The sequence below is a fragment of the Podarcis cretensis genome (genome assembly GCF_951804945.1).
Source record: "Podarcis cretensis genome assembly, chromosome: 2".
NCBI lineage: Eukaryota > Metazoa > Chordata > Lepidosauria > Squamata > Lacertidae > Podarcis > Podarcis cretensis.
Genome location: NC_137171.1, coordinates 51,534,145 through 51,558,913, shown reverse-complemented (window position 1 = coordinate 51,558,913; position 24,769 = coordinate 51,534,145). Strand labels below are relative to the sequence as shown.

The following is a 24,769-nucleotide window of genomic DNA, read 5'->3' as shown; positions in this document are numbered from 1 at the left end:
GAAGCCATTGAAGTTATTCTGATTCCTGCTGCTTCTAGCTTTCAGGGAAGACCCATTGCAAAGTTTCCTCACACAGTGAGTATCCTCCCACAAACCATGGGATACTACCCGGCCAATTTCCATCTCCTTGCTGCAAATTATTCCTCTTAGAGGGTGCACGTTTCAAATGCACATTTGTTTCTGTTTTCTGAGCAGGATCAGAGCAAAGCTTATAAATGAATCTTTATTGCAATTCACACCAAAAATGGATCTCTGTCAACATAGAGAATGTGACAGAGCAGGAAGGAGAATTTATGTGCTAAACTGTGGATTCAGTCCAAGTATTTCCTCACACACTGTATCCCGGCGAATAGCTCCCTTGTTTCATATCATCAGTGAGAGGGAAAATGGTGTCTTTACATTGTTGCCTGGAAAAACAATTATGGCTATTAATTGCACTAAATGGGAAGGTGGGGTAAGAACTGGAAGTTAAGCACTTTTCTTTTCTCACAAACAGGAAGACTCAACCTTTCCCGCCATTCTCCATGATTTGGAGATGGAAGCACCATGTGGAACTCTAGGCCTTCAAAAACAGAAGCCCCATGGGAAAACAAAGCAAGTTGACAAGCATAAAGGAAAAAGATCACTGATAATCCTAGGACAGTCAGGATCTTAATTCCATAATGTTGCAATTGTGTCATGCAAAACTTCAGTGGTTCCATTCAGCACTTTGGAATTTTCCTTGAACTCTTTATAACCTAGTGGCCTATGTTGAGACATGCATAAATATCCAGCTCCCTATTCTATTAGTAAATCACAAAGATTGCATACGTACAATCCCCCAAGTTCTTATTGGAGCATTCTGTCACACACAATTCCACAGCAACATATTGATGGAGAGCCTGACATAAAAATATGTCAGAGATGTAGCATGGGCTGTTAACATACTCAAGAACCTTGCTGAAATTATACCAAGAAAGGAAGAGGGGAGGGTGTGACTATGAAACGGGACGTTGGTTCATGCTTCTATGTCTTTTTTTAATGCTTCAGGGAAACCAGGAACTGGAGCCAAAGCTCAAACATAAGGTATTTGGGGTTATTACTGCTACATATTTATTACAGCCAGGGCTTTCCATGAGCAAAGATGTGACGTTAGTTTTGCTCATAAAAATGTGTAGTCTGCATCACCTAGACAAGCCTGTTCCAGAACTTCAGTTCACTCTAACATTTTGAGACTTTAGCACCTATGTGTGTAATGGAACTAGCTGTTATAAAATAATTAAGTACCATCCTTAGCAAAATAAAGGTTATATGTGTTTGATCTTTTTCATATTCTTTCATTTTAACTAAATGCAATTATGTTAATTTATAATATTCTAAGAAAAGATGTTGCCCTTTTATTATTAAATGTGATTTAATTTTGCCACTCAGCCTAACCCTTCTGAATCTCAAAATCATTTCTCAAACCACATACATTTATGCTTTTATAAAAAAATCCAGAATTAACCCCCTTCACAATGACTCAGTTTTTGCCTTTAGAATATCTCAGACTTAAAACACAGCAAGATTGTTCATTTCTCCATTTAAATCAAAGCTGATTTGGGGTAAAACACATAAAAATGCAGTGTTTCATAAGAAATGGCAAGATTTATACAAGATAGATATGGATTAAGTACCTTTGAAACTGATTCAGATGGGACAAAAGGAATAGAAGTCCCACAGCCCAGCATTCTGTTCCAGTTATGGTGTGACAATGGACATGCTTTGGTCAAGAACTCTGGTCTATATAAAGAACCTGAGTGCAATTGTGCCTCCTCACTTTGGATTCCTACTCACTGGTTCTCAGAGGCATACAATGAAGAAAGTGGAGGCACAACATAACCATTGTGAGTTGCAGCCATTGGTGGCCTTGTTTATTCAACAGGATTTACCGTATTTTTCCTTGTATAAGACTAGGTTTTCCCCCTAAAAAATAATGTCCAAAATTTGGGGGCATCTTATACATGGCTAGATCTCCCCCCATTTTCTTAAATTGGAGTCCCCCAAAATAGGGGGCATCTTATATATGGGGGCTACTTTTAGGTGGAAAAATACAGTATATAGTATTTGATCATTAAAGCCTCTAAGGCTTCTAAGCAGTTTACATAAAATATTAAAAATACATTTAAAAGCCATCTAAGTTAGTGGTCCTCACTGCATCTTGTGGTAGGGAATTTATATAACTAGGTACTGTGTGAAGAAGTACTGCTCCCTCAGAGTCCTGAATCTCCCAGCATTCAGTTTCCTTGAATAAATAGGTAAATAGGTGTTCTCACATTTGAATTTCTCTGCAGGCAACCATGCCCAACACACAGTTGTTGCAGAAAGAAGATCAGATGCACCTTAGCAACAAAAGGAACTAGGGTGGACTGAGTAAATGAAAAACGGATAAAAAAACTTATGGAATATGCAGAAATGGTGAAACTTACAGGAAGAATAAGAAATCAAGACAACATACTTTTTATAAAACAATGGAAATGGTTTACTGAATATTTACAGATAAATTGTAAACAGATAAAAACATTAGCAGGATTATTGTAATAACCTACAGATTTATAAGAGTATATATTTACAGTAGATAATTAAATGAGCAAGTTAAATGAATTTGGATATGCAGAAGATATTATAAAACGAATTTAAGGAACTGCAGAAAGAGGGTGAAGGAAGTCAAATTTTGAAAGGTTAAATTGATTGTAAAACTAATGAAAATGTATAAATTTGAAAAGTATAAATGGACTGAGTTATGTTTTTTTCTCCTGATTTCCAATTTATTATTCTGCTGGCTTGTGGACATTGATGGGCAATGCTTCTAAGCCAAGATTCTGTTTATGTGTGGGGTTTGCCAAGCCTGAAACTGCTTGTCTTGTCCAGGATCTATATGCCACCAAAAGCCTGGCATGCTGCCATATGTGTTTCTTTTAATCAAGCTTCTATTAAACTTTTGCTGAAAGGGATTTCACTCCCCAATGGAATAGCTGCCAGGCTTCTCCACCCCTTTGCCTTTTGAGCACTGGCACAAAAGCCAGCTGCCAGACAGACACAGGATAGAAAGAGCACTGGCACCCGGTAAACTGGCTGAATGGATGTTGTTTGTGCTTCCCTGGGAAGAAAAGGAGATCTGTTACTTTCCTGGGAGAGATGCCACTTGAGAGACAAGAGATTTAAAGCAATTAAACTGGGCATATAGCATTTCTCTGCCAGAGTTCATGTATTACCCTGAGCAGTTATAACATGGAAACCTGGAATTTCATAGGTATCTAGAAAAACCAACCTGATTTCTTTCTGGAATGATCTAGCAAATCTTTGGATACGGGTTCAATTGAGAGATTGGATCTAACCCTTAGGTTTGAAATGTCTCCTCTGAGCGATGTGGCACACCTAACAGGGCAGGAATTTGAAGTGAATTCATCGCTTATGTGCAGAATCACACATTTTTAGTCTAGATTAATAGCTGCTTCTCTCTCTATGCTCTATTAAAACCATTGCTATACAAAACCCCACCCATGAATCCCTAACCATAGAATGGTTAGGTGGGCTCTTTAGCTGGGCCCAAAGTTAACATTTCTCCATGTGGTGAATATGTCTATATGAATGACAGATATAGGAAAGCCTGTCTCAAGGATGCTTATGGAAGAAGCCCGGGTAGGAAGACGAATAAGGCCATTCTTGCCTCTGTGCCCAGCAACCATGATAGGAGTAGCCCTCTAGGGCAAACTGGTAATGAAAAGTGCTTGGGGAAGTATGAGGGATGGAGGGAGAAGTTTCTGCAGGTCGTTTAATCTGCAATGTGAGAAGATTATCTTTCTATCTAATGGTAGCCCAATGGAGTCAATGGACTCTATCCTGGTCCCAGTTAATGACCAGTCCACCCATAAGCTACTGTCATTTTTCTGCTGGCTTGAATAGATGCACTAAACTCACTACCCACTCATTTGGAGATGGTGCAAGAGACTCAGTGTTTAGTTGTTGTTTCTTCTCCCCCCCCCCCCCCCGCTGTTTGAATAAAATATCATCTTGGAAACTGACATGTTGTCCCGTTGTGGAGAAACTGGCGCAATCACAGTGGTTTTAACCAAGTTTCAGCTGCATACTACTTGGACTATGAAAATAGGACTGTGCTGATGACACTTCAGACACCACTCCTTTGATAAAGCAAGGAGAATGCTACTACGCTGTCTCTGTATCAGGATAGATGAAGATAACTACAGGTGGTTTTTTTTTATTCCAGCACATGATCCCTCTATATTCAATTTGAACTGCTACAGTCCAGGAACAGATTGTAAAAGTGAAGAAATGCAATGAATTGTGGGAAAATGACAGAAGTAACTATGGTGCTCTCCTCTCAGAGGCATCCCCAGTTACTGCCTTGTAATTGTGCTGTTACCACACATCCTTCTTTACATTTGCATAGAACTACACACATAAACCCTAAAGTTTTCTCTCATCCAGAGTCCCTGGATGCCACAAAGGAATTAAGATTCCCAAAAGGAGGAATAAATAAGGAGAGAATAATCAGAAAATAGGGCACCCAAATACACTGTGGCAAAGGCACATAGCTAAAAAAAAATGGATAATGATTGGGTTAGCACAATAGTAAAAGGTAAAGGTAAAGGTACCCCTGCCCGTACGGGCCAGTCTTGACAGACTCTGGGGTTGTGCGCCCATCTCACTTAAGAGGCCAGGGGCCAGCGCTGTCCGGAGACACTTCCGGGTCACGTGGCCAGCGTGACATCGCTGCTCTGGCCAGAGCCAGAGCCAGAGCCAGAGCCGCACACGGAAACGCCGTTTACCTTCCCGCTGGTAAGCGGTCCCTATTTATCTACTTGCACCCGGAGGTGCTTTCGAACTGCTAGGTTGGCAAGCGCTGGGACCGAGCAGCGGGAGCGCACCCCGCCGCAGGGATTCGAACCGCCGACCTTTCGATCGGCAAGCCCTAGGCGCTGAGGCTTTAACCCACAGCGCCACCTGCGTCCCATAGCACAATAGTAGGGTTGCCATATTTCAAAGAGTGACAATCCAGACAGAAAAGTTTTTTTAAGGGAACTCGCCATATATCCTGATTTTCACAGACATTTAAGCCTACTAGAGGTGAGCGTTTTGGAAGATTGGGCTATAGTAGAGTCTTGGAATTGTAGAGTTGGAAGGGATCCTGAGGAGCATCTAGCCCAACCCCCTGAAATGCAGGAATCTCAACACACAGTCCCCATCCAATGTGAAACCATACCGGGCCCTGCTTTGCAAATGCATTAATAATTTTATTGCTACACCGCTAGGATGTGAGGAGCACTGTGGAAGACCTGATACAGAGTTACAACCATCACTAAATAAGGAAAAGGGAGGAAAGATGTAAAGTAGACAGAAGATTAGATAGGTTAAGGAATGGATCCATAACCAGTGATACCTGACCCAATGTGACAGCTTTTTTGCAAGTTAGGCAGACGAGAAGAGAAACAAGCAAGGAAGAGGGTGAGGAGAACACAGCTATTACTCACACTCACTTCATCTTGGAAGAGGTATGTTTTCCCTCAAAGGTTCACTGTAAAACAGGCACAGCTAAGCTGCTCGGCCCTTCTGAAGCCTGGTATGGTATGGAACTCTCTGGAATGAAAGGCGTGTGGGGGTATACAGGCAGGCAAAGCCATGGGTTCTCTTGGAGCCCTCATAAAACAGGTACTAAAATAGAATAAGATAGGAAAGAAAAAGCCACCAAAGCTAGATGGAAACTCTTCTTAAAGGCTCAATTTCCCAAGGGAGGGGTTTCATGAAAGAAAAAAAGAAAAGGAAAGAAATATATATGGTGCTAGTGGGAATTGTCTACTCAGGCCTGTCCAGCTTCTGGCCTCTCAATCGCTTTATCAATGGCTGCTAGTCATGACTGCTATATGCCCTCTCCAGGATTATTCTCATGCCCTGCCTATGGGCTTCTAGAGGCATCTGGTTGGTCACTGCAAGGACCAGGATGCTGGACTAGATATGCATTTGGTCTAATCTAGCAGTGCATCACAAGAGTGATAATCTACGTTGGAAATGTAAAGAAAAAGAAGGTACCTTTTATCATATGTGGTGGACCTGCCCCAAGGTGAAAGACTCCTGGGAGAAGATTTATAAATCTTTGAAAAAAATATTGAAATATACATTTATTAAGAAACCAGAGGCCTTTCTTCTTGGAATAATAGGTTTGGAATTGCCCAAGAAAGATGTTAGATTGTTTTTGTATGCCACAACTGCTGCTAGGATTTTGTTGGCTAAAAATTGGAAAACACAAGAAGTACCAACAGTGGAGGAATGGCACATGAAGATGATGGACTTTTGGGAGCTAGCCAACCTGACTGGAAGAGTCCGCGACCAGAAGGAGGAGGAGTACCAGGAGGAATGGATGAAATTTAAAGACTATTTAGCTAAATATGCTAAGATAACTTAAATAGAAATACTTGCAAGTACCAGATTGGCTTAGGATTTAAATATGTGATGTTATAGAATAATACGTCTAAAGCTAAGAAAGAAAGAAAAGAAAAGATGTTAATTGACTAAGTAAATTTTATGAGAAATTAATTTTTGAAAACTGTTACAATGATATACATTGAAACTCAGCCAGGGGGATTCGAGGAAGTCACCTAACAATGTTAACAAAAGCGGAACTATTATAGTTAGGATTTATGTTTCTTTGTTTATGTTTGTTATAAATTTGGAAAATCAATATTTTTTTGATGATAATAATAATAATAATAATAATAATAATAATAATAATAATCCAGCAGTGCATTTTTTTTAAGCAGATGCTTGCTTTGACCCAGCTTTTGGAGGCGCATCTCCTAAGACATGATTTCTTCTAATATCAGTAAAATAGCCACTGGCATGCATTAGATCCAGGTCGACTGCATATTGTCCCCCAACATCTGCCTGCCAGCCCCCATGTAGCAAATTGGCAGGGCTTGCATTGTGCAAGAGGGCTTTTGCACGTGTCCCCGCTGCACACACTGGAAATTGGCTCAGGGTGGGGTGGGCAAACCAAGGAGCAGCAGACATGGGAGGGAAGAACTAATGTTCCATATAGCAAGCCGAAACGCTGATACCAACAGAATGTTGGAAATGGTGTGATGTTGAATTCCACCCTTTGTGTCTGCCTCCCCTATTTCCTAAGTGGGGGAGCTTCCATTTGAGGCCAATGTGACCAGCCTTGTCCTCCAGATGTTTGGGTCTACAATCTCATCAGCCCCAGCCATCAACTCCCCTCTCCTTTTTTTTTCTTGAGAAGTGCTGGCATGTTGAATTGAAGGATGGTATTTGGTTTTGTTCCCTATATTTGTTCTCTATGTGAACTATGCCTGGGAGACACCAACTAACTTCTCTGGAGGAAATGAGATTGGAAACACTGGTTTGAAGTGATCTGAAAACAATTACTTGATTCAGGTTGATGCTTCTTATCTTGTACAACACTGATAAAATCATACAACAACACCCATTTTTGTGTCTCCCCCTGGAGTACAGCGACTGCCTCTTTGGTTATATAACTTTGCACTTTTTTTCTTGGCTGGGCTAATTTAAGAATCCAAGTGCAGCATAGAAATTGTATACACTTTCTCTGATAGATAAATGTCACGCCTGCAGGAAGCAATTCCAATGCTATTTATAGGTTAAGTCCAGAAAGTGTGGACATCAAGAGGCTTGTAAAAGACAAACAACAAGTCTTTCTGATCTTTGGAGAAAGGACAACACACAAGAGATAGTATGTTAGGATGTTGATTTTAGAGGGTGCAGGTGGGAAACTCTTCCTTGCATAATTTTGTCAACTTCCTTTGCTGTCAGAAGTAAGGAAGTGAAAGAGTTTACAGCTTTCTAAAAACCAAAGAGTGAAAAAAGAGGAAGGGGAAGTCCATGGAATGGCTGGAGCTGGTGTGAGCAAGGTAGTTTTGCTTGTGTTCACAATATTTAAAACCATAATTAGATAAATGATCTCATGCATTTGATACAGAACTTGGACCCTCTGCTTTTAAAGTCAATATCTATTTTTACATGCATTAAAGGCCCACACAATCATGCAGGTGTTGGGGAAAGATTTACACCACTCATAGGCAGAGATGCTGTGAGTGATTTCCAATAGGTTTCCCTACCAATTGTGTAAATGCTTTTCCAAACAGCATTTACAGTTCCAAATGAAGTGCTAGATAGAAAAGAATTGCAATTTTGCAGACGAAAAACACTGCTATGTCAGTGCTGTGGTGGAAATGTAATTTCCCTCCATTATTTATTTTATCTAAAGGAGAGATGTTCGGATCCCCTAGAATGGATCTCGGCTAAGCCTCATGTAATTGGAAGATTAAGTCCCAAACAGGCAGGCATCTTTCAAGGGACAGGAAAGACATAATAAATGGCAGCTGTTACAAGCATCTTAAGTCCATAGCAGAAGAATGGATGAGTCTCCAGAGACTTTCAGCCGGGATATAAAGGCAAAAACTCAATATACCTTCAACATCATTTGAAAAGGCCAGTAACATAGTCTAGATGGCTTATAATTTAAGAGGATAGCATACATAGTACAAAAGAGAAAGGAAAGTAGAAAGGAAGAGGGACATAAGTAAAAGTAGGCACTAGCTCTTAAATGCTGCTGCTGCTTTCACCCCCCCCCCCCGTCCAATATTGATTTGAGTCTTCCTGTGCTCAGGTTTTTGTAGCCAGAGCCACAGCTCCTTGCAGAAGAGGCTGGGCCCCTGGATGGCTGTTTTGGTGGTGGTGTCAGCACTGCTTTTGCACAAGAACCAAGCTTGATTTCCGTCTGTGGCTGCCCCAAAATTTAAGGTTAATAGGTCAATCCCCCTTCATGGATCACTGCCTTACCATGGCAAAGGGGCTTGAATAACTCAAAGAAGCTATGAGCTATGCTGTTCAGGGCCACCCAAGATCAACAGGTCATAGTGGAGAGTTTTGACCAAACTTGATCCACCTGGAGCAGGAACCGGCAAGCTACTCCAGTACCCCGCCCAAGAAAACTCCATGGACAAAGACAACAGGCATATAAAAGTCATGACGCTGGAAGATGAGCCCCTCAGGTCGGAAGGCGTCCAACATGCTACTGAGGAAGAGCGGAGGACAAGTACAAGTAGATTCAGAGCTGATGAAGTGGCTGGGCCAAAGCCGAAAGGATGCTCAGTTGCGGATATGCCTGGAAGCGAAAGGAAAGTCCAATGCTGTAAAGAAAAATATTGCATAGGAACCTGGAATGTAAAAACCATGAACCTGGGTAAGTTGGATGTGGTCAAAAATGAGATGGCAAGAGTAAATATTCACATTGAGAAGTTATTTTTAAATGTCCTCCAGGGATGGAATTGAGAGCTGCCCATAGAGATTAAGGAAGAAATCAATTATTTAATGTCACTGGGATTGTGCACAGTCGGTGCATCTAACCATTTGCAGCCTCCCCCCCCAAAAAAAATATATGGGGAAAAGCTAAAATGTGGAGGGGGAAACCCAAACAGACCACTGAGCACTCAACAGGCTCAGTGGGCATGGAAATATTTCTAAATGTTGGAGAGGGAGTAAAAACCAGGGGGCAGAATGAAATGGACTGTCGAGAACCCTAATCATTGTTATACACATCACCAGGTAAATTGTCTGAGTGAAAGACAGTTTTTGGAAGGAAGAAACCACATGGCAGCTGGTTCTAGCTGAGCTGACAGAGTAGATCTGCTGTCTGTTGTACATTTCTAACTACATAGTCCTTCCTTGTACCCTTCCATCCTTGTTATAAGCCTGCTGTTCCTCCTTTTTCTCCTTCATTACTAGAAGGAGAAAAATCTTTGTGAAACAGACTGTTGAGAAATCTTAGACCCCTGAGACAGATAAGGAGGCTCGAGCATGAAACAGTAACACAGCAGACAGCAAGCAAAGGCAGAGCAAAATGAAAGTGTGTATTGTTCGACTGACCTCCAAAATATTGGTTTTGGCGGAATCTGGGTGGCTGTTCCAGTTGAGCAAAGAAAAGCTTATAGGGGACAAAGGTCTGGGAGACTACTAATCTTGACCTGGCTTTTTGACTTTGATATTCAATTGGTGCTTTGTACACTGAGTGCGTGCAAGAGAGAAAAAACGGGATTCTCTTTCCTTCCAATCAGGGAGGATGGCAGAGGCTTTCCATGAATGTGCTCAAATGTAGACTTTTGCAAACGAGGATTTTGGCTGTCCACACTCCGGGACCTGGCATATCTCCATGAAAAACCTTGCTGCACACAACGAGGGATGAGTGAATCTGTCAGTTTCGGTTTCTCTCATTTTTCTCCAGTCTTCAGTTCAGTTTTTCAGTCTTAAACTCAGTCTGCTACATTTCCACACCAGCTTGCAACCATTATTATTTTTACAAAACCCTCATGAAAATTCACCAACGTTTTAGTGTCAATTTCTTCTAATATGCACAGTTCTTCTATGCAATTTTGTATAATATATGCTTTCACTTTGCAGAGCAGTTTTCCCCAATAGAATGGACCTTAGCATGTTATTTTCACTAATGTATGCATTCTAATGTACACTTTACCCCAGAATACAGTGGTACCTCTGGTTAAGAACTTAATTCATTCTGGAGGTCCGTTCTTAACCTGAAACTGTTCTTAACCTGAAGCACCACTTTAGCTAATGGGGCCTCCTCCCACTGCTGCACAATTTCTGTTCTCATCCTGAAGCAAAGTTCTTAACCCGAGGTACTATTTCTGGGTGAGCGGAGTCTGTAACCTGGAGTGTCTGTAACCTAGAGCGTCTTTAACTCGAGCTACCACTGTATGCATTTTTGTACACGTTACTTGGCTGGAGAACTGAACTGCCACATTTGGAGAAGTGCGAAAGGATGGCTGTGTTTCCATTTGTGTGTGGATTTGGAAAGTTTGAATTCAGTAGGTTTGCCTTGGAATGCAAACTGAGTCAGATTCCTTCTCCATCCCTGCACACAACTGACTGATCTTGGAGGTTTCCCAGATGACAAAAAGAACCATAGAACTGTAGAGCTGGAAGGGACCACATGGGTCATCTAGTCCAACCTCCTGCGATGCAGGAATCTTTTTGCCCAACATGGCATTTGAACCCACAACCCTGAGATTAAGAGTCTCAAGCTCTATCAAGCAGGATAAACCACAGAATAAATCATAGGACAGGTTATTAGTAAAACATATCTAGAAAGTAGAAAATGTCACAGAACCTGTGCCAAACTGGCCAAGGAGAAGATTTTCAGGAAAACTCTGGACAAGTACTAACATTAGCATTAACGTGGGATGCCGGAGTGAATTTGCTTTTCCACCCTTTGTTCCAGACTGCTGATGGAGATATCTCAGCTACGTGCCAAGATATGTAAGATTCAGATGTGTGAATAACTCACAATTCCCTCTTTCCCTTGAGTCATTCACACATTTTCTTTTGCCTTTACTTCCCAACATGCAAAGCAATTCTAAATATCCACTTGAACATGGGCTGACATAATCACCAGCCCTTGCACAGAAAAGTCCTTGATTCAGCTCTTATCGCACCATCTAATACGTATTTGTTTTTCCTGATCCGTGGCTTGATATTCTAATTCCCCTTGGCTGCTGGTGCTGCTTTATCATTTAATAAGCAGAAATATTCTCTCTTGTGAGTGGGTGAGAAGAGCCTGAAGTGGTGCTAGCTAGTCATCCATCTCTGGCTTTTATGTCGGGCCAATTCTGCTGATACTGGGAGGAAGCCGAGTACTTCTGACACCACCACAAAGACTTACAAGATGATCTCATCTTCTAAGAGGTTCTGTATGTAATAATAAATACATGTTTATTTCCAAAACATGATGTGCCCATAGGCACTTCTTGCTTATAAATCTCCTTGCTGTGAGTAATCTGCTCTCACACTGCTTTTGAGAGGGAAATGTCATAACAGAATCTCCCATCTGGTAAGAGAGTCAATTTCCCCACTCCTAGTCAGCCAAAAGGCAAAAGAGATTAGATTGCAAGTTTACACCAGTCAGGTGCTTCAAATGGTTGGATATTCAAATTGAGTAGCAAATTTGAATTGGAAATTGAGAGAAAGTTTTAATTGTTAAATGAAACCCATTCTTGTAATTTCTCTCCTGCTTCCTCAGTTGTGAATCCCAAGTGTCATGTCTGCCCATCCCCTTTGCATTTGGTTTGTTGCTTCCCCCTGACTCCTCCTCTGAAGCACTGAGGTGCCATCAGGGTGGGACTTATAGGGCAGAAGTCCAGGGTTCCACTCAGTAGTGCTGAAGGGCCATTGCTCAGTAGCAGAACATCTGCTTTGCATGCAGAAGGTTCCAGTTTCCAGCACCTATGGCTAGAGTGGAGGGTTGCAGTCATGTACTGGTTGGTTCTTTTTTCCTTGTGGTGTCCTTGCATAAACTCGGTTCATTTTGATTCACAGCTCATAAAATATGCGTCACTGCAGCCCGCTCTTGCATTTTGAGAAATGATGTCATTGACTTTGATTTGCCCAGCTGCATTGCAAGAACGCCCAGCACAATGGACTTCTGCTACTGGTTCTGCCACTATTAGTCATGGCCCACCAACACCAAGTACCCACTTGCATGCACCGCCTAGGGTTTTGTAGTTTGTCTTGCAGTGTCTTGGTTCTCATCTTTGCACAATACCAACAGAGCAATTTCTGCTCCCGTCCCTTTTAAATTACACATACATTTTTAAATAAGTTTTCTCAATTTGGTGTCCAAATTCAACAATAAAATGGCAGGGAGGATCGGAGAGTAAAGATGGCTGAATTTTTCTGTGATATTTACTTGGTGGAAGTAAAAAAGCAACAAAGCAGCAAGGGTGGAATCCTAACCTGATTTACTTCAGAGTAAGCACCATTGAGGGACCAGGTGGCGCTGTGGGTTAAAGCCTCAGCGCCTAGGACTTGCCGATCGAAAGGTCGGCGGCTCGAATCCCTGCGGCGGGGTGCGCTCCCGCTGTTTGGTCCCAGCGCCTGCCAACCTAGCAATTCGAAAGCACCTCTGGGTGCAAGTAGATAAATAGGGACCGCTTACCAGCGGGAAGGTAAACGGCGTTTCCGTGTGCGGCTCTGGCTCTGGCCAGAGCAGCGATGTCACGCTGGCCACGTGACCCGGAAGTGTCTCCGGACAGCGCTGGCCCTTGGCCTCTTAAGTGAGATGGGCGCACAACCCCAGAGTCTGTCAAGACTGGCCCGTACGGGCAGGGGTACCTTTACCTTTACCTTTAAGCACCATTGATTCAAATGGGACTTATTGTTGAGTAGGTTAGGAATTGTTAGTTGAATTGTTTAGGAATTGATTTCTGCCTAACCTGATAAGGTACATAATTTTGTTATTATTTTTAATACCAGCTGTTAGTGAAAGCAGTGCCACTGTCATAGCAATGGTATCTTGTACTGCATGATGAACTCTGCCTTCATTCTATTCGTGATTCTGCCATTTTTTAGAATCCCCAGTTTTTCTCTCTCAGATTCTTTTATCCAAACCTCTGTTTTGTTCAAACTTCTGCTATTGCTTTAAGCCACCATTTAAAAGCCTGACTTTTACATTTTTTGTTTCCTCCCACTGACTTCATGCAAATCCAGGATTGTGATGCTGCACTATGAATGCTTCAGTGGGGGTTGCGCGATGACATCCTTACATTTTTATGTCTATAGGAAGACAAGAGACTCACAGAGAAAAACCCCTCTAGCCAACTAACTGAAAGCACAGTGCCTAAGGCCTGAACTTCCTGCACTATCTGATATGGCAAACAAGGAGGGCCAATATTCTACAGGTAAAACATATTGCTTTAGTGTGCTGGTTGGAGCTTGATACTCAACATAACAGTCAACCTCCTATATCATGATATTCCCAATGTGGAAATATAAAAAGAGTTTTGCTTTTTTAATGAAGCAATCTGCATTTCCTTTTTAAAAAGCTGTTTTGGACCTGTACCTCCAAATTCCAGTCATCAAGGAACGACAATAGTTTCTAGCCGTTAACCTGGTTTGGTGTTACTATTCCAAATAGAAACAGAGAAAAGCATTGACAATGGAGCCTTCTGGCTTGTCTCTCATGGAAAACCTGGATCGCATACTAAAGGTAAAGGTACCCCTGACCATTAGGTCCAGTCGTGACCGACTCTGGGGTTGTGGCACTCATCTCGCTCTATGGGCCGAGGGAGCTGGAGTTTGTCCACAGACAGCTTCCGGGTCATGTGGCCAGCATGACTAAGCCGCTTCTGGTGAACCAGAGCAGCGCACGGAAACGCCGTTTACCTTCCCGCCGGAGCGGTTCCTATTTATCTACTAGCACTTTGACATGCTTTTGAACTGCTAGGTTGGCAGGAGCTGGGACCGAGCAACGGGAGCTCACCCCGTTGCGGCGATTCGAACCACCGACTTCTGATCAGCAAGTCCTAGGCTCTGTGCTTTAACCCACAGCACCACCCACGTCCCTGGATCGCATACTAGGTGGAATAAATAAACAGATCCATTGTTTATTCTTGGTGCATAAAATGGAAATGAAGAAATATTTATTGCTACTCCACCATAAATCATTTAAGACACTGTGCCTTTGTTTAGGCAGCACAGAAGCCTCATTCAGTGACATTCATTCTTTAAAACTTCATATAGAATTCTTAATCACTGCTGTTTTCTTCATCAGATATAATGACTTAATAATCTGTTTCATGAAATATTTGCATTGAAGTCTCAGTTTACAGCTAGCACATCTACAGCAGACCTGCCCAATTTGTGACTGGCCAAGTTGAGCACACCACTTGAGGCATGTATTGTGGTTCACCAAGGACTTGATAAAGTACCTGGTACTCCTGTCTGCCTGGAACTGCAAAAACAAGTGGATCACCAAGCAGGGGTGTTTTTAGGTACCCAAAAGACATACAAATGTACAATGGCATATGCTTATTTATATGTACAAATGCATATTTAGGTCTCTGAGCAGATTAAGATGGTGGCTGGTTGTGGTTTCTTTTTTGAAAAGTTTAAAAATAGAGGGCAAGTCGCAGGAGATCCCAGGGCCCAGCACCAAAGGCCTGCAGTTCATGCCCATAGACCACTCTCATAACATTGCCCCTGTTGTCAAGCACTTGGTTGGTGGACTGTCTGTGGCTTGGTGTGACAGGTCACTTGTTGAGGAGTCCTGATCCACTAGAAGGGAATTCATTTGCTCAGGGTGCTCTGAACCTTCTGATCAGGTGTGCACACTCTTCATTTAAACTGTAGATAATCACCCAAAGATACAATTCCCTGCACCCTTAATAAACTACAGTTCCCAGGATTCCTTGGGGGAAGCCTTGTGTTTAAATGTGCTTTAAATGAGCGGTGGTGTGTGTGCATGACCTAAATCTGGTCTTAATTTAATTTTTAAGGCATGCAAATGCACAGCTGCTTGTGCAACTGCAAACTAGAAGTGCAAACAAACTGTTGTTTGTTTTGTACTGCATTCACAGAGCTTTATAGATCACAGCTTCTATCCCTTGTCTTTTATGGGTCTAACTCTCTTTGTTTATCCTGATGTCCACCCTTTCCATGCAAGTGGATTAATTAAGCTTTACATATCTAGTTAAACTTCATGTTTACATTTTTTTATTCTGAAGCAGAGCAACCAGTATTGGGAAACAGGGGACTAAGTACAAATTGAAGGCGATGTGTAGGTGCCGCCAACCAGCATCGTACACCTCATGCAAAGCAAGCTTTGATAAAAGAAGTGTGTGATGTGACACATTGTCACATCCACATCTTGACTCCCTGCAGGTGACAGCAAAGGAGTTGGAGGGAGAACATGGAAATGATGAGCAAGATGGCTGACGTCTCTACCAAACATTAATCAGAAGAAATACAGTAGAGGAGGGGCCTGGTCCGGAATGTATCCCCCCCTTACCTTTACTTAGTTGCCAGACTAAACAGGTCTGACACACTCCTGCATGACCGTCAAAGGCAAAAAGCAGCAGCTTGCTTTTTCTTAAATATTTGAATATGTCTAAATGAATCTGCAGTTATGTTTCACTAAGTAAATTTGGCGTTTGTGTTTATGTCTGCCTTGGAGCTATGTATGTGATTACCAGCAAATGCTTTACACCCTTCTGTAATAACTGTGATGTGACAGTGACACTCTGTTTTTGTTTGTATAAGTTATCCTTTAGTGTTGTTGGTTGATATTTTTGTTCATTGGCTCATATTATCTAGAGCAGAGCTTTCCAGACTTTTCATGTTGGTGACACACTTTTTAGACATGCGTCATTTTGTGACACAGTAATTCAGTTTTATTAGCAAACTAGAGGTTAAACTTACCCCTTTCCAGCCCCAGGAGGAGTGCAGGGAGTGTTTGCGCAACACACGTACACACTGCAGCCAACATATTAATATATCACAACACACACTTTGGAAAGCTCTGATCTAGAGGATGAAGGTTTTCCATGTTATATAACAGAAGTAGAGACTAATGAAATAAGCATGGTCCCCCCAATCCCATAATGAACTGTGAGTGGGCTTGTCAGCTACAGAACAGGCAGAAGGCTCACCTGTTGGTTTTCCATCTGTGAGGCAGCTGTTAAAGGCAAAAGAGCTGTTCCTGAAAAGAAAGGCGGGCAGAAGGAAAGAAGAAACAAACTCTAATAATGAGTCAGGTAAAAACACGGAAATTCTTTTGTAGAATTATATTTAAAAGGTTAACGGTTAACTTTAAAAGTCTTCAGACACCATCTGGCAAGAGCCTAGTTTGCTAGCTATGTGTCTTGATGGTGTTTACATTCAGCAGCATTGTGAACCCTCTTGAATTAGGGAAGGAAACCACAGAGAGAAAATTATGACATTTCCCAGGAGCAGTAACCTGAGTATTCAAAACCTGAGAAATTGCCTTGAGCCAGTCAAATGTTGTGTTATGTGACCTACCCTTTTGAACTCTCTCCCATGACATATCAGCCACATGCCACCTCTAGTTTGGTTTCATCACCAACTGAAGACCTTCTTTCTTCAACAATGCTGAACAGATGCTGGTTTGACAACAGCCACATTCACAGCTGCTCACAGAGGCAGTGGCGTAGCGTGGGTTGTCAGCACCCGGGGCAAGGCAAGTAATTTGCACCCCCTAACCCGTGGATTTGCGCCCCCTAACCCGTGGATTTGCGCCCCCTAAACCTAACCCCCAGATGTTGCGCCCGGTGCGGCCGGCCCCCCCTGCACCCCCCACGCTACGCCACTGCACAGAGGTGCTAAAAACTATAGTCAAAACAAAATAAAAAAATTTCCTTCCAGTAGCATCTTAAAGACCAACTAAGTTAGTTCTTGGTATGAGCTTTCGTGTGCATGCACACTTCTTCAGATACGGTTGATGCACTTCCATTTCATGCGGCTCAATGTGGTGCCTTCCATAGTTCCAGTTACAGATAGGTAGCCGTGTTGGTCTGCCATAGTCAAAACAAAATTAAAAAAATTCCTTCCAGTAGCACCTTAAAGATCAACTAAGTTAGTTCTTGGTATGAACTTTCGTGTGCATGTATCTGAAGAAGTGTGCATGCACACGAAAGCTCATACCAAGAACTAACTTAGTTGGTCTTTAAGGTGCTACTGGAAGGAAAATTTTTTATTTTGTTTTGACTATGGCAGACCAACACGGCTACCTATCTGTAACTAAAAACTATAGCAAGCTGTCTCCCTAGCTCAGGCATGACCAAACTTGGCCCTCCAGCTGTTTTGGGACTACAACTCCCATCATCCCTAGCTAACAGGACCAGTAGTCAGGGATGATGGGAATTGTAGTCCAAAAACAGCTGGAGGGCCAAGTTTGGCCATGCCTGCCCTAGCTGGTTTGGGGGTTGCCCCTGGTTCTGATCCAGGTCAAATCAATGTGCCCCTGCCTCCCTTGTTCTCTTAGATTCAGGCAGGTGGCTAGGGCAGCTCTGAAGTGCCATTGTGCAAACGTGTGTGTGTGCAACAGTAGAGACCTGGCTTGAAAGCTTAAAGCCCACCACCGCTACACAGGAAGGATTGAAGAAAAGGAAATACAAATTGCCCCCACCCTGTAGCATGACCAATCGTGGCTAGGAGCGGCTAAGAGCTAAGTCTAAAAAACAGTGTAAACTCACACATGCTGGCCAGCTTCCATTTTGACTTGAAATATTCATTTTGGGCTTCTCAGAAGTATGTAAAGACAAGCAAAAGCTGTTGGGGGGGCGGGGAGAGGAGCACCAGCCTGCAATGGCACCCACCAGAGAGCGCTCTAGCTAAAGAAAAGCTCTATCTCTGACTTGGGAATTATGGAGAATCAGCCCAGCATTCAAATAGCATAGATTTCCCACGTGCACCAGGCTCCCTCTCTTAGCGCGTTGCTTTATCCCATGACTAAAGTCCGTGTTTTCCATTGTAAAGCAGAAGAGGGCTGCAGAAGAGTTTGCCAAAGTGCAAAGGCCTCCATAAATGTCAGACTGCTGTGCTTGCTGGTCCTTGAACTCTTGCACTGTTGGAAATCTCTGAACTGTCCCATCTTGATAGCTAAAGTCAAAGCACTTGGAAATGCAAAGAATACAGTGAATTAGCAAGAAAATGGGGTGGGGTAGGGTAGGTTGTTGTCGTTGTCGTAGGGTAGGGTAGTCAAATGACCTTTTCAATCAGTTGGCTTTTTTGACATCATAATCTGTCTCAAAAGGAAAGGAAACAGAAAGACGACAGGTAAGAAAAGTTATGCAGTATGTACAAGCTTTTGCCAACCTTGTGCCCTCCATGTGTTTTAGACCACAACTCCTATCAGTCCCAGGGCAGCAGTGCTGACTGGGGCTAATAGGAGTTGTAGTTCAAAACATTTGGAAGGCACCAAGTTTGCAATGGCTGGAAAAGATATGCTTTTGTAATATACTGAGCCCGGGATCGTAACGGAATTTCCATTGAAAACCTGTCTATTTACAGATCTTGTTTTACTCAGTGATAAATGGGCACCAATCACAATTTTATCCATTTGCAAACTTGTTCTTCTAAATTGGATATCTCCCAAAGTTTGTATCTTTTATTTGGAAAACAAAGACATTGGGGCATCAATCTCCCACAGAAGCACTTAAGATGGTTTAACAGCTGCTATCTGTTTTAATGGGAGATACCGTATTTTTTGCTCTATAAGACTCACTTTTTTCCTCCTAAAAAGTAAGGGGAAATGTGTGTGCGTCTTATGGAGCGAATGCAGGCTGCGCAGCTATCCCAGAAGCCAGAACAGCAAGAGGGATTACTGCTTTCACTGCGCAGCGATCCCTCTTGCCGTTCTGGCTTCTGAGATTCAGAATATTTTTTTCTTGTTTTCCTCCTCCAAAAACTAGGTGCGTCTTGTGGTCTGGTGCGTCTTGTAGAGCGAAAAATATGGTATTTCAGCATGTGCCTCTCTCTCTCTCTCTCTCTCTCTCTCTCTCTCTCTCTCTCTCTCTCTGTGTGTGTGTGTGTGTGTGTGTGTGTGTACTTTGCCTCTGCAGCTCTGTTCTTCTCTGTTATACTTCTGGGTAGATAAACTGTCAAATTCATTTATGAAATGATTTGACTTGGACCCACCTTCACAAAATACCGGATGAGTAGCAGTCGGCTCTTGGTCGTGTTTTAGACTTGTGTGGACATTCTCCTCCGTGACACAACATTCCATGTCAATTAACAAGAAACAATGCTGTGAACCATATGAGGCTTGCTATATAAGGTTTGCTCAGCTGTTCCACAGCAGTTATTTTGTTTGAGTTGAGTGAGCAGCAAAGTCTAACATCTAGCCTGCCCTTGATTTGTGTTTCCTTTCCACCCAAAACTTCTTCTGTGTTCAGTTACACTTTCTATGCTATGTGGTGTGAAGCCCAGCACTTTACAAGCATTCTCTAATTGGAAATGAGAATCTCAGCAATGCAGTCTATATATGTTTACTCAGAAGTAAGTTACACTGTGTTCAGTGGGGTGAGTTGATCCCAGGTGAGTGTGTTTAAGATTCCCAGAGGCTCTACCAGGCTTTTTGGGGGGGTGGGGGTCACGGTGGACCAGGTGCCTTTCAGCATGCACACACCCAACCATTCTGCATTTTTCTTTCCTTTTTTAAAAAACAACAATTTAAAATAGAAAGGAGCTCACATCCCTCACAGTGGTGTGAGCCTCTCTGGGCTCTACCCACTCCCTCTACTGGTGCCTACACATCCTAGGTCTTCAGAGTGATGCAACACAATACATGGTTATGTTGCTCCAGAGCCGCTCCAAAAAGCGTGGCAAGAAAGCCTCAGCCACCTCATACACAGGGCCAGATTTAGATGAAGAGAGGCCCTAGGCTATTCCACTTGTGAGGCACCTCCCTATCCCCCACCCTCACGAATAGAAGAACATGGAAGAGTGTTATAAACAAAACTGAGGGAAGCCAAGGATGATGACGGGAATTTAAAAATCTGCAGTTCACAATTTCTCCTCTAAAGGACGTAAGATGTTAAATACATTGTGATTTTAAAAAAATGCATAAAATTAACACTCAAAAACTTTTGCAATAACTGAAATTGGAAACATTTTGTAGAATAAGCATTATTTCTTAGGAAAATGAAGCCGTAACGCTGGGCAGGCTGGTCTTCCTGTTATATACCTGCTGGGACTGACAAGGCATTTGACCCTCACCTGAATCTCATAGCTCTCCTGACAGGTGATTTGGTCTGCAGCCACAGTGTGGAAATAAAGGAGGAGATTGCCCATCAGATACCAGGCACTCTATTATTCAAATTAGGCCCCAGTGTTTTTCTTACAATCTCCTTTTAGAATGGTTACTGTTAATAAAGCCTAACATATTTTACTGTCCCCTCAGAAAAAGAGGCTACATGAGTCCCCCCCTCCCCCATGCTACATTGTATTTGCGGTGGTCAGAGCAATAACCTCAACTGCTGGCTGAAGTGAAGCAGTGTGTAAGAGGAACAACTGGTGTTTCCTTGCAGTGCCTGGAATGCACCTTAGTTGACAGAAGCCCCACAGCTCATTAAACCTCTTTGAAAGCCGTAGCCATTTCCTCTTCATCACTGTGATCCAGCAGCTGATAAGACTGGCTCAAGAATCATTACAGTGTTAGTCACTTGTCAGCTCACAGTCCAGTGAGGGCTGCCTGGAATGAATACACTCTCTGTTTTATGTTTGGCTTACTGCATAGATAGTGTGATTTCCATTGTATTTCATCTCTGGAACTTGGAAACACTTTGACATTGTGGCTGACATCAATAGAAGCTTGTAGACAGGGAATGAGCTGGGAAAATGTACATGGCTACCTCAGCCAATTAAGCCAATTATCACAAGGAACAGGATGGTTCTGTTGGTAAGAATTTCAGTGATCCTCGTGGTCCCTTCCAACTCTGCAATTCTATGACCAGAATTTTATAGATAGATAGAGAACTTGGAGAAGTGGAGGGGAAACTAACAATGCTAGTTCTCAGATGTGAGCAGGATACTTTTTTAAAAAACGACCACAACAACCACAACAACATTGGGTAGATAATGTAGAGAAACTTCAATGTGGGCAAGACTGTACTTGGGTAGCTCCTTATGCGTTAGTTAAAAAAAAGATATGCATGGGGGGGGGGAGACAAAAGAAGACACAGATCAGAATAAAAATTGCTTATGCATAAAAATACTGCTCACCATAGCAGAGATTGTGTAGAGATTGGGTAAAAAGTAGAGACATCACCTTGCCAACAAAGGTCCGTATAGTAAAAGCTATGGTTTTCCCAGTAGTGATGTATGGAAGTGAGAGCTGGACCATAAAGAAGGCTGATCACCAAAGAATTTATGCTTTTGAATTATGGTGCTGGAGGAGACTCTTGAGAGTCTCATGGACTGCAAGAAGATCAAACGTATCCATTCTGAAGGAAATCAGCCGTGAGTGCTCACTGGAAGGACAGATCTTGAAGCTGAGGCTCCTATGCTTTGGCCACCTCATGAGAAGAGAAGACTCCCTGGAAAAGACCCTGATGTGGGGAAAGATGGAGGGCACAAGGAGAAGGGGACGACAGAAGACGAGATGGTTGGATAGTTTTCTCGAAGCTACAAGCATGAGTTTGACCAAATTGTGGGAGGCAGTGGAAGACAGAAGTGCCTGGCGTACTCTGGTCCATGGGGTCACGAAGAGTCGGACACGACTAAATGACTAAACAACAACAACAACAAATAGCAGGGATGGTGTGACTGTTGATGGGCTACTTCATGGCCCCTGCTCTCTCCTGTGTAAGATAGGGTTGTGTTCACACTCCTATTTGTTGTGCACTCCCTGCATTTCCAGCACTGGGTTTTTAATGAGTTTTCGTACAACATTATCCAAAATGCATATGTATCCTTATATTATGTATTCTTATAAAATACTTCTGTTTGGTGTGCTGTTTCTCAAAGCTGCTTCACATCGATCAGGATCCTTAAATCGTTCCTAATTCATCCCTAGCCAAGGAGTGCATCTCCTGGTGTGTACACAAACAAACAAATCTGACACTAATGAAGTTTTCCTGATGTTGACATGGGGGGGGGGGAGGAAAGAGCTGTGAAATGTGCCAAAAACATGCACAACTTCACTGCGCTCTAAATGCACAGCTCACTGTGAACATGGCCTAGGACACATGACCACTCTAGACCACACAGGCTAAAGTATTGGACTGCTCTTTCTATGATGAGGGACAAAATCTTTTCCCAGGTACCATGACCACAGTCAATGCCTGCTGCCTGGTAAACGCTGTATCTGCATGTACAGCCCAGTTAACAATATGGAGATTTATCCATGTAATTCAGGATTGAAATGGTTGGCTTGCCTGTGTGAACACAACAAGGGAGCTAGAGCATTCATGACTCCTCGAGGTTCTGTAACCACTGTGGTTCATGATGTTGACAAAATTTGAAATTCCTTCAATCCAGGGAATCTTGAGTGAGGAACTGGGGAGCAGGGATACTCTAGACCATAAAGCTGCTTTGTCCAACCCACTCAGAGTCTCATTCTGAGGCCAGCTGAAGCCAAATCTTACTAGGTTGCCGGAAAGTTTTCCCTATTTCCCAGCCCCTAGAAGCAAAGAAAATGCATGAGTGGCAAAATCATAGCCTTCACTGGAACAGCATCCAGGATAGTACTGATCCTAAATGTGAAACACATGTTGTCTTTGCTTGTCTCCACCTTGTATCCAGCACTTACTGAGGCTCCCTCATGTCCATAGTAAGATATTGGCTGCCCAGGGCAACAGAGGATTGCTCAGGGAGTACACTGGTAGATGGATGGGCTCCTAGCCACTCTGAACTAGAGTGGAGAGGCATGATCTTTGCAGCCCCTTGACCTGCATACTTGGTGGAGGCCAACCTGACCAACCCCTAGGTACGTCCCTGGTCTCTAGATCCTTTCAACAAAGCAGTCAGTTGATTAAGCTTTCAGTCCTCAGTCTAATTTTTCTCATCAAAATCCAGAGTGAAGTGCTTAAATTTGGCAGGGTCATTTATTTATTTGAAGATGTGTGTGTGCGTGTGTGTGTGTGTGTGAGAGAGAGAGAGAGAGAGAGAGAGAGAGAGAGAGAGAGAAATATATACTGTCTTTCATAAACATTTATTTCAGGGAAGTTTACAGTGCAGTATGAAATCCAAAGTGAACACTAAATTATGTAATAAAACTATTAAAAATCAATAAAAGGTTGAAACAACAGAGCAGAAAACAGAAGCTTAGTAGAATTCTTGAGAGAATAAAAACGTGTTAACCTGGCACCCAATATACCTACATTCATTTATCTATTTATCTATTTATTTTTCACTTCACTTATTTATCATGTGTTGGGAGGACAGAGATTTCTGAAAGTGGTTTCCAACAATATTGGACAATATATAAAACATAATGAATTTTAAAGGCATTAAAAGTGGGCACCAGAGATGCTGTTTGTGACTAGGAATGGACAAACCTTTCAATTTCAGTTTCTTTCAGCTTTTCATTTTTCCAGTCTTCAGTTTTCCCCATTTCCACATCTGTTTGAAATTTGCTTTACTTTTTAAAAGATGACCACATGCAAATTCAAGCACCTTTTTGTGCAATTTCATCTAATGCACATTTTTTTTGCATATTATTTTGTGTGATATATGCATTTTTGCAAACAGTTTTTTGTAAGGTAATGCATTTTCTGGCATTAATTTCACTGGTACAAGTGTTTTTGAGTACACCTTCCCCTTACTTCCTTTTAAAAATGTATTTTGGTTGGAGGACTGTATCACAACACTGAAGATAGCTGTGTTTCAATCACTATTTGTGTAAATTAAGTGGGTTCATATATGAATGAAACAAATTTCTCTCCCATCCCTTATAACAGAAGCCTCCTGACCTCTGACAGCTGGGATACTCAATGCAGCTGCATAAAATATCCCCAAAAGAAACTTCAGTGAAGCAGAGCCACAATAAAAAAAAACCATGATATGGCTGAGAAGTCAGCTGGAGAGTATATAGTTATCTATACAGAATAACTCTGTTTATTCTGCATAGTGTTTTAGGTTGAGCCAGAAAGTCTTTTTGCCTTTTATCTTTATTGCTGAGGGGATTCTGTTTACATCATTAGACAAGCAAATTTAACAGGGCTTGGTCTCTACATATCAGGCTGAAAGACAGTCAGGGACATTCTAATGTTTGCTGTATGCGGTGTGGTCAGGGTTCAGCCCTGTCCAGACTTTGAACCTGAGACCTCTTGAGAAGAGGATTGAGGAGAACTGAACCCTCCAGCAGATCTCCACGTCACCATTGCCTTTAATGAGCTAATGGATCCAGATATATTTGCTTCAAGACTCGAGGTCCTCAAATCAGCTG

The 24,769-nt window shown here is 42.4% G+C and overlaps 1 long non-coding RNA gene across 1 annotated transcript; it reads left to right on the top strand.

The window, feature by feature from the left end:
* The first annotated feature begins 1,807 nt into the window (after positions 1-1,807).
* On the top strand, positions 1,808-2,736 carry LOC307209661. Its single transcript, XR_013835705.1, has 2 exons — positions 1,808-1,865; positions 2,313-2,736. It is a non-coding gene; the product is annotated as an uncharacterized lncRNA (long non-coding RNA).
* Positions 2,737-24,769: the final 22,033 nt, after the last annotated feature.